The sequence below is a fragment of the Marmota flaviventris genome, chromosome 3 (genome assembly GCF_047511675.1).
Source record: "Marmota flaviventris isolate mMarFla1 chromosome 3, mMarFla1.hap1, whole genome shotgun sequence".
NCBI classification, from domain to species: Eukaryota; Metazoa; Chordata; class Mammalia; order Rodentia; family Sciuridae; genus Marmota; species Marmota flaviventris.
Genome location: NC_092500.1, coordinates 129,063,439 through 129,076,576, shown reverse-complemented (window position 1 = coordinate 129,076,576; position 13,138 = coordinate 129,063,439). Strand labels below are relative to the sequence as shown.

At 36.2% G+C, this 13,138-nt stretch overlaps 3 pseudogenes; 2 read left to right on the top strand and 1 right to left on the bottom strand.

The window, feature by feature from the left end:
• Window positions 1-476: 476 nt before the first annotated feature.
• LOC139705101 (cholesterol transporter ABCA5 pseudogene) lies at window positions 477-7,957 on the top strand (annotated as a pseudogene).
• Window positions 1,026-6,061, top strand: LOC139705019 (cholesterol transporter ABCA5-like; annotated as a pseudogene).
• Window positions 7,041-9,530, bottom strand: LOC139705248 ((Lyso)-N-acylphosphatidylethanolamine lipase pseudogene; annotated as a pseudogene).
• Window positions 9,531-13,138: the final 3,608 nt, after the last annotated feature.

Genomic DNA, 13,138 nt, shown 5'->3' with positions numbered 1-13,138 from the left:
ACAATTTTTCATCTCTGGTTGTATATAAAGTATGTTCACATCAATTCGTGTCTTCATACCTTCAAATAGTAATTTGAAGCCATATGAATAAGTAAAATTACACAGAAAACTGTAAAGGCCAATATTATTTTAGTTTTGGTTTATAATCATTTTCCTTCCTGTATTATTTGAAGGGAAAATGTAAAAATGAAAATCATAAATCTATGTTAATGGGTACATAATGTATAAAAATAATAGAATACAAAATACAATAAATGATTCAAAACATAATAATATAAAGGTAAGGAGATTTACAAAAGCAGTGTCTTTATACTAATGAAACTAAGTTTATATTATCCAACTCGGAAGTTTAGCACCATGCATGCCCCTCCTGGGCATGCTGCCCACCTGCCTATGCCCAGGCATGCTCTGGGAACCCGGCTCTCACACACACACTTCAGACCTCTGTCACTCACCAGATCTCCACAAAAGAGCACATGGGCTTTATTTTGGTTAAATTAACTAGCATAATGCATCCAGATAAGAAATGTGAAGAAGCACCTGATACAGATCCTAATCCTATGGACAAATCTATTTTTTCTAACCTAATTCTTGAGTATGCTCCAATGACTAATATTACAAGCAATATCATGAAAAGAGCGTCATCATTCCTGATGGTGCGGTTTTGAAAGACTTCATGTCTTATGAAACTCTTTTTTTTTTTTTCCTGATTTGATTCTACTAACTTCTATTTATATGCATCCAAGAGCTGGCTGTTCAAGATCATGTGAGGCTGCTCAGTACTGGTCCTCAGGGTTCACAGTTTAACAGGCAACCATAGATGCTGCCATCATACAGTTTAAGACCAGTGTTTCTCTTTAGTAGGAGCTGGAGTCAATGAAAACTGTGATTATGAGAGAAATTATTGTTGCAGAAATAGATACCTTTCCTCAGAGAAGTAGTTTTAATATACCTAGTTATAGCATTTTCACCTTTTGGATATTTTTGGCAATTAATATTGTAGCAGAAAAAAAAAGTGGTAACTGCTAGATGAACCAACAGCTGGAATGAATCCTTGTTCTTATCATATTATTTAGAATCTTTTAAAATACAGAGAAGCCAATCAGGTGACAGTGTTTAATATTCACTTCATGGATGAAGCTGACATCCTTCTAATAGGAAAACTGTCATATCACAAGTAATATTGTGATGTATTGGTTCTTCAAATTTTTTTGAAAGTAAATGCAGGAGCAGCTAGCACATGGTCATGCACATAGATGGATTTTTGTGCCTTATGATCTCTTTCTTCAGGGGTTAAACAACATATACCTGGAGCTACTTTACTACAACAGAATGAACAACAGCTGGTATATTGCTTGCCTTTGAAAGACATGGACAAATTTTCAGGTTTGTTTCCTGCTCTAGACATTCATTCAAATTTGGGTGTTACTCCTTACGATGTTTCTAGACAACTTTGGAAGATATATTTTGAAAACTAGAAGATGAAGCAGAAATTGATCAAACAGATTACAGTGTATTTACACAATTTATAACACAATTACAATAATTTCACTAAAACTACCCTCCAGAGGAAGAAATGAATTTGAATTTTTTGATTACAATGGAACAGAGCTTACTTTTTCCAAAACCAAAGCTTCCCTAATGAGCACCATGAGGCTTTGGAAATAGCAGGTGTCTATATTAGCAAAGCTTCATTTCCTTACCTTGAAACACGACACTAAATCAGTGTTGTTCCTACTTTCTTTTTTTCTTTTTCTTTTTCCTGCAGTTCAGATTTTTTTTTTTAATTTTTTATTGTGGGTTGTTCAAAACATTACAAATTTCTTGACATATCATATTCCACACTTTGATTCAAGTGGGTTATGAACTCCCACCTTCACCCCATACACAGATTGCAGAATCACATCAGTTACACATCCATTGATTTACAAATTGCCATACTAGTGTCTGTTGTGCTCCACTGCCTTTCCCATCCTCCACCCTCCCCCCTCCCCACCTCTCCCCTCCCCTCCCCTCCTCTCTCTCTACCTCCTCCACTGTATAACCCTGAGGGTCTCCTTCCATTACCATGCAGTTCAGATTTTTATGTTTTTGGTACATCACTCTTAAAAATGTTGTGGTTCCCATCATAAAATGGCCTCCAATTATAAAACATTATTGTTTAATTTTCATTGCATTTATAGAAGCATAGATTCATGTTAAGAACAATCAAAGAAAACCTTACTTACTTCAGTTGGCATAAATGCTCTCTATGTATTCTTTAATATTTTTTAACTGACAAGAAAGTCTTAAAGTAAACACAAGAGATTTAAGCATGTTAAATTTTAGTATGAAGAACATTTGATAAAGTAAATTATAATTAATTTAAATGATATTATATATAGTATATATTTAAATGTATTTATATTAATTTAAATTTATATATATTATATAAAATTTTAAATATATATTCAAATATTATTAAATATTAAATATATAAAAATGTATATAATATATAAACTTAAATTATACTATATATTTATATGTATATAAATATATTATCTCATTAAACTTTTAGACTTTAACAGTTGTTTTTCACTTACAAAACAAATATATTTATTCAACTTCATTCACAGTTCATAATTAAATTTTTGATGTCCAAAACTGTAAAAATTGTACTGGCAGGATATATGTCCAATTGCAAGTGTTATGAATGATCAAGAAATTCAGTTATTTGATTGTTTTCTTATACTTTATAAATTGCACAATTAGTGTTTAGTGGTACAAAGGGGAGAAATTTGATCCTAAATAATTATGATGCAGCAAATATATTTGACATGCATATAAAAGTAATCCAGAAATTGTTCTATCAGTTTTTTGCTATGTGATGCAGAGAGTAAAAATTGGGTGAAATAGCCTTTTATTTTCTAAAGTAGGGAAGTATCAAGGAAGACCCACAACTAATAGAAAATCTGTAAGATTTCTTGCTACTTTATCATTTCCTGAGCCTATGAAAATGACACAAAATTTCATTGTGGATAGACTAAAGAATGCATTTTTCATACCCCTTCCCTCCTGACCCTCAAAAAACATGGGAATTTGTCATTCTTATTTCTCATTCATTTACATTTGTTTGATAGTATTTATAATGAAGATTATTGTTTTAGAAAAAGCTAACCAAGAGCTGCTATTTTAAACTACAAAAGAGATTTTGGATACTACCAACAATTTACAACAATTTTGCTACAACTAAAAATTGAGTGACACGATGCATCAATCAATGATACTACCAGGCATCACATGGATGTGAGGGCCACAGAGTGACGGTACAACATCAGTGCAATCCCTTTTTTTTCCTTCAACCTTACTACTCATAACCGGGCAAAACTCATGGTGGGTGACCAATAACCATAATTAAAACTGAAGAAATGAATTATTAAATGATAATATTTAACTGAATATTATCTTTTCCTATTCCTTGGCTGTATAACCTTAGTATGTTTCAGAAATAATGACAGCACACACAGTTTTAAAAGAATTAAAATTAATGAAAAATGTCTGGCAGTGCTCAACCTCCAAGCGCTCAGAGGTTGAGTGCTCACCTAGCATGCATAAGGCACTGGGTTAGATTCTCAGCACCACATAAAAATAAAAATAAAGGTATTGTCTCCACCTTCAACGAAAAAATTAATGTTTTTAAAAAAAAATGTTGTGGTTCCCACCAAATTTTTCCAAACTTATATTTTCTAAAACCTGGAGATAAACTTCATAAATACAAAACAAGACTGGTTCTTCAAAATTCTACTGATTCCAGTATCAGTGATCTTATTAATTTTTTCACACATCTCAACAGAACAGTGACAATGTTTCATGACAGTGACTGTGTATCTGCTGCGCCCTCTAGCGCAGACTTAAATGTGGTACATTCAGAAATGACTTTTTCAGCTGTTTTAAATAGCACTATGGTTTATTTTTTACCTGTATTGATGAACATCATTTATAACTCTTATCTCTCTCATTTAAATGTGACTGAAACCATCCATATCTGGAGTATCCTAATATTTCAACAAATTACTGACATCGTGTTTAAAACTGAGCTGTATTTTCAAGCAACTGTGCTTGGCATTATTTACTGCAATTCTACCTTATATTGCTGTGAAAAATGCAGTGACAGGCTGGGGTTGTGGCTCAATGATAGAGCGCTCGCCTAGCAAGTACAAGGCACTCGATTCAATCCTCAGTACCACATAAAGATAAATAAATAAAATGAAGGTATTGTGTCCAACTAAATATATGTGTGTGTGTGTGTGTGTGTGTGTATAAACACGTATATGTATATGTATGTGTGTGTAAAATGCAGTGAATCATAAGATCAAAGCTTATACTCAAACTTTCAGGTCTTTTACCATCCATATACTGAATTGGACAAGCTATTGTTAATACCCCTGATTTGTTTATTGTTCTTATTTTGATGCTAAGAAGTTTGTTTGCATTGCACTATGGATTATATTGTTATGCTGTAAAATTCCTTGTTGTGGCTTTTTGCCCTATTGGTTATGTTCCATCAGTCATTCTGTTCACTTATATTACTTCATTCACCTTTTAGAAAACTTGAAATACCAAAGAAATTTGTTACTTATCTATTCTGTGACAGCATTGGCTTGTATTATAATCACTAAAATAACTTTCTCTATGCGATACACAGATACAGCCATTTTTCATCATACCTTTTGCATAGCCATTCCAGTCTATACAGTTCTAGTTTCACTGATTTCTTTTTTTTTTTTTTTTTTGGTGGGGATGCAGGGGGTACTGGGGATTGAACTCAGAGGCACTTGGCCACTGAGCCACACCTCCAGTCCTATTTTGTATAAAATAAAAAAATTTTATTTAGAAACAAGGTCTCACTGAGTTGCTTAGCACTTCACTTTTGCTGAGGCTGGTTTTGAACTCGTGATCCTCCTGCCTCAGCCTCCCAAGCTGCTGGGATTACTAAAGGCATGTGCCACTGTGCCCAGCTTGACTGATTTCCTTCATAAAGGTTTCTGGGAAGAATATACAAAAAAAAATGACAATGTACACAATCCATAGGATAAGCTTTTAGGGACTGATATAACACCTTACCTGCAGTAGGTATTGTGGATTTTCCTCTTACAGTACTATGAGAAAAAGCACAGGGGCAAATCAATAGAAAAGATCCCTTTCTCAGGACCTTTTCAATAAAGTTCAAAACCAAGAATTTTCCAGAACCACCAAATAATATGGATGAAGATGAAAATATCAAAGCTGAAAGACTAAAGATCAAAGAGCTAATGAGTTGCCAGTATTGTGAGGAGAAACCAATCATCATGATTTGCATAAAGAGTATAACGACAAGAAAGATTTTTTTTTAATCTAAGAAAAGTAAAGAAACTGTCAACTAAATACATCTCTTTCTGTGTGGGAGAAAAAAAAGAGGAAGAACTCTTTGGGCTGTTGGATCCAAATGATGCAGGCAAAAAAAAAAAAGCCCAATTATTAATATTCCTATTGGTAATAGTTAGCCAACTCAGGCCAGGTGTTTCTAAGAGATCATACTTCAGAAACAACTGAAGATGATGACTTGATTAAGTGTATAGGTTACTATCCTCAGATAAACCCACTATGGTCAGATATACAATGTTTTGAAATTTATGGATCTATGAAAGAATGAATGCAAGTGACATGAAAGTAATAAGTCAAATAACAAATGCATTTGATTAAAAGAACTTCAGAAAACTATAAAGAAACTACCTGCAGGAATAAAGCAAAAGTTATGTTTTGCAATAAGTATGCTGTGGAATCCTTATATTATTTTACTAGATGAACCATTTACAGGTATAGATCCTAAAGCAAAATAGCACATGTGATAAACAACCTGAACTGCATTTAAAAACAAAAAAGCAGGGCTGCAAGTCCAACCACTCATTACATAGAGGAGACAGAGGCTGGTGGTGATCAAGTGGTTCATATGATTTCTGAGTAGTTAAGATGCATTGGGACAGTGCAACATCTAAAGAGTAAATTTGCTAAGAAAACTGGTTGTCCAGATGGAGAAGTATGACATTAGACTCTTATCTCACCCTGCACAAAAATCAACTCAAAATGTATCAAAGACCTAGAAATTAGACCAGAAACTCATTCCAGCATATAGGCACAGACAAAAACTTTGTCAATAGGACCCTAAAGCTTAGGAAATAATGCCAAGAGTTAATAAATGCAATGGCATCAAATTAAAAACTTCTGCACAACAAAAGAAACAATTAGGTATGTGAAGAGCAAATCTACAGAATGGGAGAAAATCCTTGTGAGCTACTCTTCTGACAGAGGATTAATATCTAGACTATATAAAGAACTCAAAAAATTTGTCACCAAAAAAATTCAAATAACCCAGTTAATAAATAGACAAATGAATTAAACAGACACTTCTCAAAGGAGAAACACAAATAACCAACAAATATATGAAAAAATGTTCAACATCAATAGCAGTTATGCAAATCAAAACTACACTGAGTTTTCATCTTGCACCACTCAGAATGGCAGTCATCAAGAATAAAAATAATAAGCCAGGCACAGTAATGCACACGTGTAATTCCAGCAACTCAGGAGGCCGAGGCAAGAAGATTGCAAGTTCAAGACCAGCCTCAGCAACTTAGTTAGCGAGACCCTAGGTAACTTAGAGAAAAATGAAATTATGTAACTTGCAGGAAAATGGATAAAACTTGAGAGCACTATGTTAAGTGAAATAAGACAAACTCAGAAAATTAAGTGTCATCTGTTTTCTCTCATATGCAGAAGCTAGAGAGGAAAAAGAAAAAGAAAGGTGACTGCGGATCTCATGAAAATCAAAGGAGGATTAGTAGAGAAAAGGGACCAAGGAGTGGGAGGCAGGCAGGGAGGGGGCATTCTGGGGAGTGATATTGGCCAATTAAATTATCTTGTTATATTATGTGCATGTATGACTATGTAACAACAAATCCCATTACTATGTACAAGTGTAATTCAACAACAATCAAAAAAATGTGGGGAAAAAACAATTTTTTTTTTAGTTTTTATTTATTTCTTTATTAATATAGAAAAGGAGCCCAAGGCAGCTGGACCAGTAGTACACAGCACCAGGAGTTAATACTATTCTGGTGAAAGGGTTGGCTTTACGAAAGTGAAGGAGCAGATAGGAGCTGCCCTGCTTCTGGGGCCAGGCCCAGCCTACTGCCCAGACCTCAGAGCAGCACATGGAATGAGCCCCTGGGAGAGAGCTGACAGGTTCTTTGCTGGATGAGCTGGAGACCATGGGGACAGATGGTAGGGACAGAGGGTCAGGCAGTAAGAACCATCCTGTGGATGATAAGGTCAGGGACCTGCTGGCTTGAGGCTCCCTAGTGGATCATGAGCAGGGGCTCTGAGTGGTCCTCAGCTCTGGGGGCAGGTAGAAATGCTGTGAAAAGTGGTGGGCATGGCGAATCCAGACGTGGCCCTGGAGTGAAGGGTTTTTTTCCCTCTCTCCACCAGGAGCCACCTTTGCTCTATACTACACATGGGGCTTCACGCCCAAGGCACAAAGGGAGACTCAGAAGTCTCTCATAGGGAGGAAGATGGGGCAAGGAAGGAAGTACTTGAGTGTCCCTAGTTTAGGCAGCCAGGACAGGCACAGGGCAAGACAGCAGCATGTCTGCATAATGGGGCTAGAATATGGGATAAGGATAGGCTTGAAGTCAGTCGGTGACCAGCCCCTTGGTGTCTGCCATGAATCTGCAGTATGCAGATTCTTCACTCTGCCAGAACTATTATCACTCAGGGCCGTGTCACCATGTCCTGCCCTGGTCTCTTTCCTCATCTGCCATTGAGGGCTTTGGATATGACTTCTGAGGTCCTGGAAGTGAACAAAGCTTCAGGACCTGCTCTTGGTGGTGAAGTGGGACCTGATCCCAACCAGAACCTGGATGGAATTCACATGGGATAGGAGTGAGGAGGTGATGGAGAGGGAAGATGTTCTTGCATGGAACCTACCCCCATAAACACTCCAGAGCTAGGAAAGGCTGTTGGGAGATCTCCTCTACTCAGAGGAATGAAAGGCCACATAGAGAGGCAACGTGGATGGGTGCAATTCCTTTACAACTTTCATCTGGGTGACACTTGGCATGGAGAGACTGGAGTGGCACTGGGCAACCCTTCATATTCTTCCCCAGAGCAGGGGAGCTCAAGGCCTCTTGTGGCTTCTGCCTCCAGCCCTCAGCATGGGATCAGAAGTGCTCTTTTTCACGGTGGTCCTATCCTGGGGACAGCCTAAGACTCTGCCTGGCTGGCACATGTTAGTTGGTGAGGAAAGAACAGAGAGGTGACTAAGCAGACAGGGAGGTGAGAGCAACTCTCTGGCTTTCTCCTCTTCCTCTAGCAAGAGCAGCTCAATCCACTGAGTCACAGATCTCTTCCACTACAGCATTAAAGATGTGCTGCTGGTCAGCATAGACATGATGCGATGCACCCTCAATCTCCATGTCTCGGACATAGGAATCCGGCCGCTGCATCTTCACTTTTTTTCCTGTGCTAGTACCTATCCAGGTGTTGGCCCCATAGATCATGGTGATGGGTACATCTTTTTGAATTAAGTGAATTCGCTCCAACATGGGGCACCGGGCCCAGCCAAAGGACTCCATCATGGCTTTGAATGCTGTTTCACCACTGGGATCCTGTGCATTGCAGTGGTAGATATACTCTGATGTAGCATCATCTTCAAAGAAGTCTGCAAATTTACGCTTGAAGTCTGGCCGAAATTGCTGTACCACGCCAGGCTCCCAGGACCCAGCTACTCGAAGAACAGCCAGGGGATTGGAACGCCCCAGGACAGAAGCCACAGCCTTGACCCAGGTGGGAGGTGCACGGATCTCACTGGGGTCAGTTGGCCAGAGGGGAAAGCCCCAAAGGTCCACCAGGATAAGGTGTTTAACTCTTTCAGGGTACTTGATAGAGTAAGAGGTGGCCAGGAATCCTCCCAAACTGTGCCCTAGGAGGATCATGCTGGGGATCCCCATGGTCTCCCTCCATGTCTCTATTGAGGTCACAAACTCATCCTCGGCCCCCTCCAGATCTCTTGTGAATGCTGGCCTTGAGCTTCGCCCAAAGCCAAGCAGATCAAAGGTGTGCAGTGTGCGGCGGACACTCAGTGAATCCATGTTGAGGATCCAGAGGCCCACACCGCCCCCAAAGCCATGCACCATCACCAGGGGGGTGCGGTCCTTTTGCTCAGGGCTCACAGTCACCGTCCAGATCTTGTTCTGGTTTGGGAGAGACACATATCGGGCCAGGAACTTGTTCTGGAGACACTGGAGGATCTTGGCTTCCACATTCTTCAGCTGAGACATAGAAGTGGGACGCTAAGTAGGCAGCCAGCTACTCAGCCAGCCTTGAGGCCTGAAAAAGGAAAGGCAGGAAGGTGTCTAAAATTGTTCCTCAGCCACAGACAGTCCCAGGATCATGGCCCAAAGAGAAAGAGCAAAAGAGAAGAGACAGGATTAACTCACTGCTGCTCCAGATCCAAAAAACAATTTTTAAAAATGAGCAAACTCATAGAGACAAAGTGATTAGCCAGGTGAGGTGACTCACATCTACAATCCCAGATAAAGCGAAAGAGAATTTGAAACAGTGGTTCACAATAGAGAAAATATAAACACAGAAAAACCACTTATTTTTCTTAGTAATCAGAAACATACAAATTAAAACAACATCATTAGTATCCATGACATCAGGCAAAATTTGGCAAGACTACAGTAAAAAGAATACTCTTGTACTTTCCTAGGAGGGATTATATACCTTAAAGGGCAATTTGGTAGTATACACATATACTATCAAATACACATATCCTGGATTTATCACTTCTGATATCTACCATAAAGAGAGATAAGCAAAGAATGATCATAAGAATGATCATCTGTGTATTAAGAATTGTAATGCAAAAAAAAGTACACATATAAAGGCATAAATTGGCGTAAATATATTTTATATACAGAGATATGAAAAATTGTGCTCTATATGTGTAATAAGAATTGTAATGCATTCCACTGCTGTTGTGAATTTTTGAAAAAATAAAATCAATAAAAGATATTAAAAAATAACAAATATATACAAAAAAATTATAATTAAAAGCCTTAGGAGTATCACATGATTTTAAGAGTATGACATAGGGATACTTTATAGCAGAGAAAAAATTTATTTATTCATAACTAAATAAAAATAAATGTGATTGAATTTAAAAAAAAAAAGAATGATCATTACAGCAATACTTTTTTAATAGAAAAAAAATTGAAAATCTATGTATTTATTTATTTATTTATTTTTGGCAGCACTGGGGATTAAATCCAGGGGCACTCTAACTCTGAGTTATATCCCCACTCCTTTTTTTTTTTTTTTTTTGAGATAGGGTCTCAGTAAACAGTCTAGAACTTACAATCTTCCTGCCTCAACTTCCAAAGTTGCTGGGAATACAGGCATTTGCCACAGAACCCAGTGAAATCACAGTTAAGATATTAAAGTGGCTAAATAAATGGAATACATTGTGTAATGTTATACTCTACAGTAAATAAAATTGACTCTCTACATATATCAACAAGGACACATGAACCATACAATTGAGATTTAAAAATAATAAATTTCACACTAATAAAAGCATAATGACATCATTTGTATGGAAAAACACAAAACTGTTTTAATCTTTCCTTGGTGTGTGTATATATATATGCATATATATGTAAATATAAAATTATGATGCTTTTAAAAATTTGAATATCTTTCTGGGGAATGTAGAGGACACCAGGATAAAGTTCAGTCAAAAAGGACTTTCGCATTACCTGAAATTATCTATTTTTTAGGTGTGCTAGTTAGTTCTTGTGTGTTCTTAAAAGAATGTGGAAAAAAAAAACTTTCTGGAAAGACACTTTCTTGTGTGTTTTTAAAAGAATGTGAAAAAAAAACTTTCTGGAAAGACACACTAGTAAATAATAATGGTCACCTCTAGAAAGAGAAACTGGAGAACAAGGTGTGGTCAATGGAAATTTTTCAATGTTTTTCTGTCTAATCTTCTGCATGTTTATCCATTGTGTATTCATGTTAGTTTTGTCCATTTTTTTTTAATGTTGAGTTCACCACTTCAGCAACACTTAGGGGCTCAGATGTTGCTATTATCACACATGTGAAATGTGATTATGAATTTAACTTGATTCTTTATGAAACATTTCTTTCATTAGATAAAATTCTTTATCTCTATGCATAAAGGGCAAATTTTACCAGGCAAGGTCAAAGAAACAAAGAATCACCCAGTAGAAAGCTTATGTGATCCTTTAAGGCAAAAGGTGAACACAACTAATTTATTTTCATTTCAAATATTCAGTGAGTTAATTTGCTTAATTTGTCTTACAAGTCAGGGGAAAAAATAGTTTAAAAAATAAAGTCTGGACTTGGATTTAATTTGGTTTGTTTTATTCTTCTATAACTGACCCTGTGCTGCGGACAGTCTTATAAGATGTCACTCATGTGTTCTTAAAAAAATGATAGATACATTAAAATTCTCATAGGAAGAAATTTTGCAAGGAAAGGGCTTGAATTCTTTTGGTATAGCAATAAAGACATAAGACTTTAATTTTCAGACACTAACTTTTACCATATATTTTATTTCTTAAACATTTTTAGAAATCAATAAAATTTCCTAAATTATTGAATTCACTTTTACTAAATGAGTTATAACTTAAAAGAGTTATGACTAATTTACTAAATGAGTTATGACTTGAGAAATATTTATTATGTTTTTTATTTAGTGTATTCTGGTTAGTTTTTAAATAAAAACTAACAACAAGGGTTAATGAGATGATAGCCTAGTTCATGACCAACAGAAACTGGTCATGTTGAATAACTAAAGTTCCCGCCCTTGAAGGTGGTTGACATTTAACTAGGCAAAATGTCCCTCAGAAGTTAGTACTTGGCTAAAATGCAGTTAAATGTATCCTTGTGTAATTTATTTGGCTAGTGTTCAAATACAAGATTGGAATTTGTGGTATGCAAGAAAGCAAATAGTTAATTAGGCCACTGTTAATTTTTATGGAAAAAGAACACTTTATAAAATTGATTTTATGGCATCAAATCCAATAGTCCTTACTTTGTCTCCAATCTCTAAAACCAATGCTTTCTTTTTCAAGTCAGTCAATCCTACATTTATATAACAATTATTTATTTATTAAGCAACTACAATATGGCCCAGTAGGAAATAAAACAGACCAGGCTGATATTCTAGATAGAAGAGAAAGATTAAAAACAAAAGGAAATTAAATTACATATGAAAAGGGATTGGTGCTCTAGGAAATAAGGGGAGAAAGATAGGAAATGAGGATGAGGGCTAGTGATAGCTTTAAATAGGGATGCAGGACCTCTATGAGAAGTCGAAGCTTAAGTAGGGAATTACAAGAGATGGAAATTATTCTGCATTTCCTGTCTCTGGCTCTACCATCCTTCTTATTATTTATCTCTCCTTCTTTCTTCCACTTTTTCCCTTCCTCTTAACTAGAGAATCTGTGTGATAAAATAAGTGTTCTAAAGCTGTAGAGTCTTCATCAAAATTATAGTGGTCTCCTTTTTGTGAAAATAATATATCTGTTTTCTGGAGATATCAGTATATTGCAGACTTGTAATCATTCCCCTTATCAGCCTTTGAGGATTGTAGCAATTATTATAATGGAAATATTATTATGGGGCAGGGGGAGGCAAACACTTCTTGCTTCCCTTGAGTCTACAAGGTAATCCTACAATCAAGATACACATATCATTATCTTCTCTAACTCCAATGCAGGTAAACTGATGGCTCAAAAAAGGAAATACAAAAAATCTTACAGTGTTACAATTTTTAAATACCTTTATAACTCTCAAAATTTTCATGCTTGTTTTCCTTTTAACTTTTAGTATACCACATTGTCCTGAATTTTTTCTTCTATTATTCTGGCTTCTTCTACATTTTTTAAAATATTTTTTTTTCTTAAGAATCCTATTCTAGGGGCTGGGATTGTGGCTCGGTGGTAGAGCGCTTGCCTCAAACGTGTGAGGCACTGGGTTCGATCCTCAGCACCACATAAAAATAAATCAATAAAATAAAGGTATTTGTCAA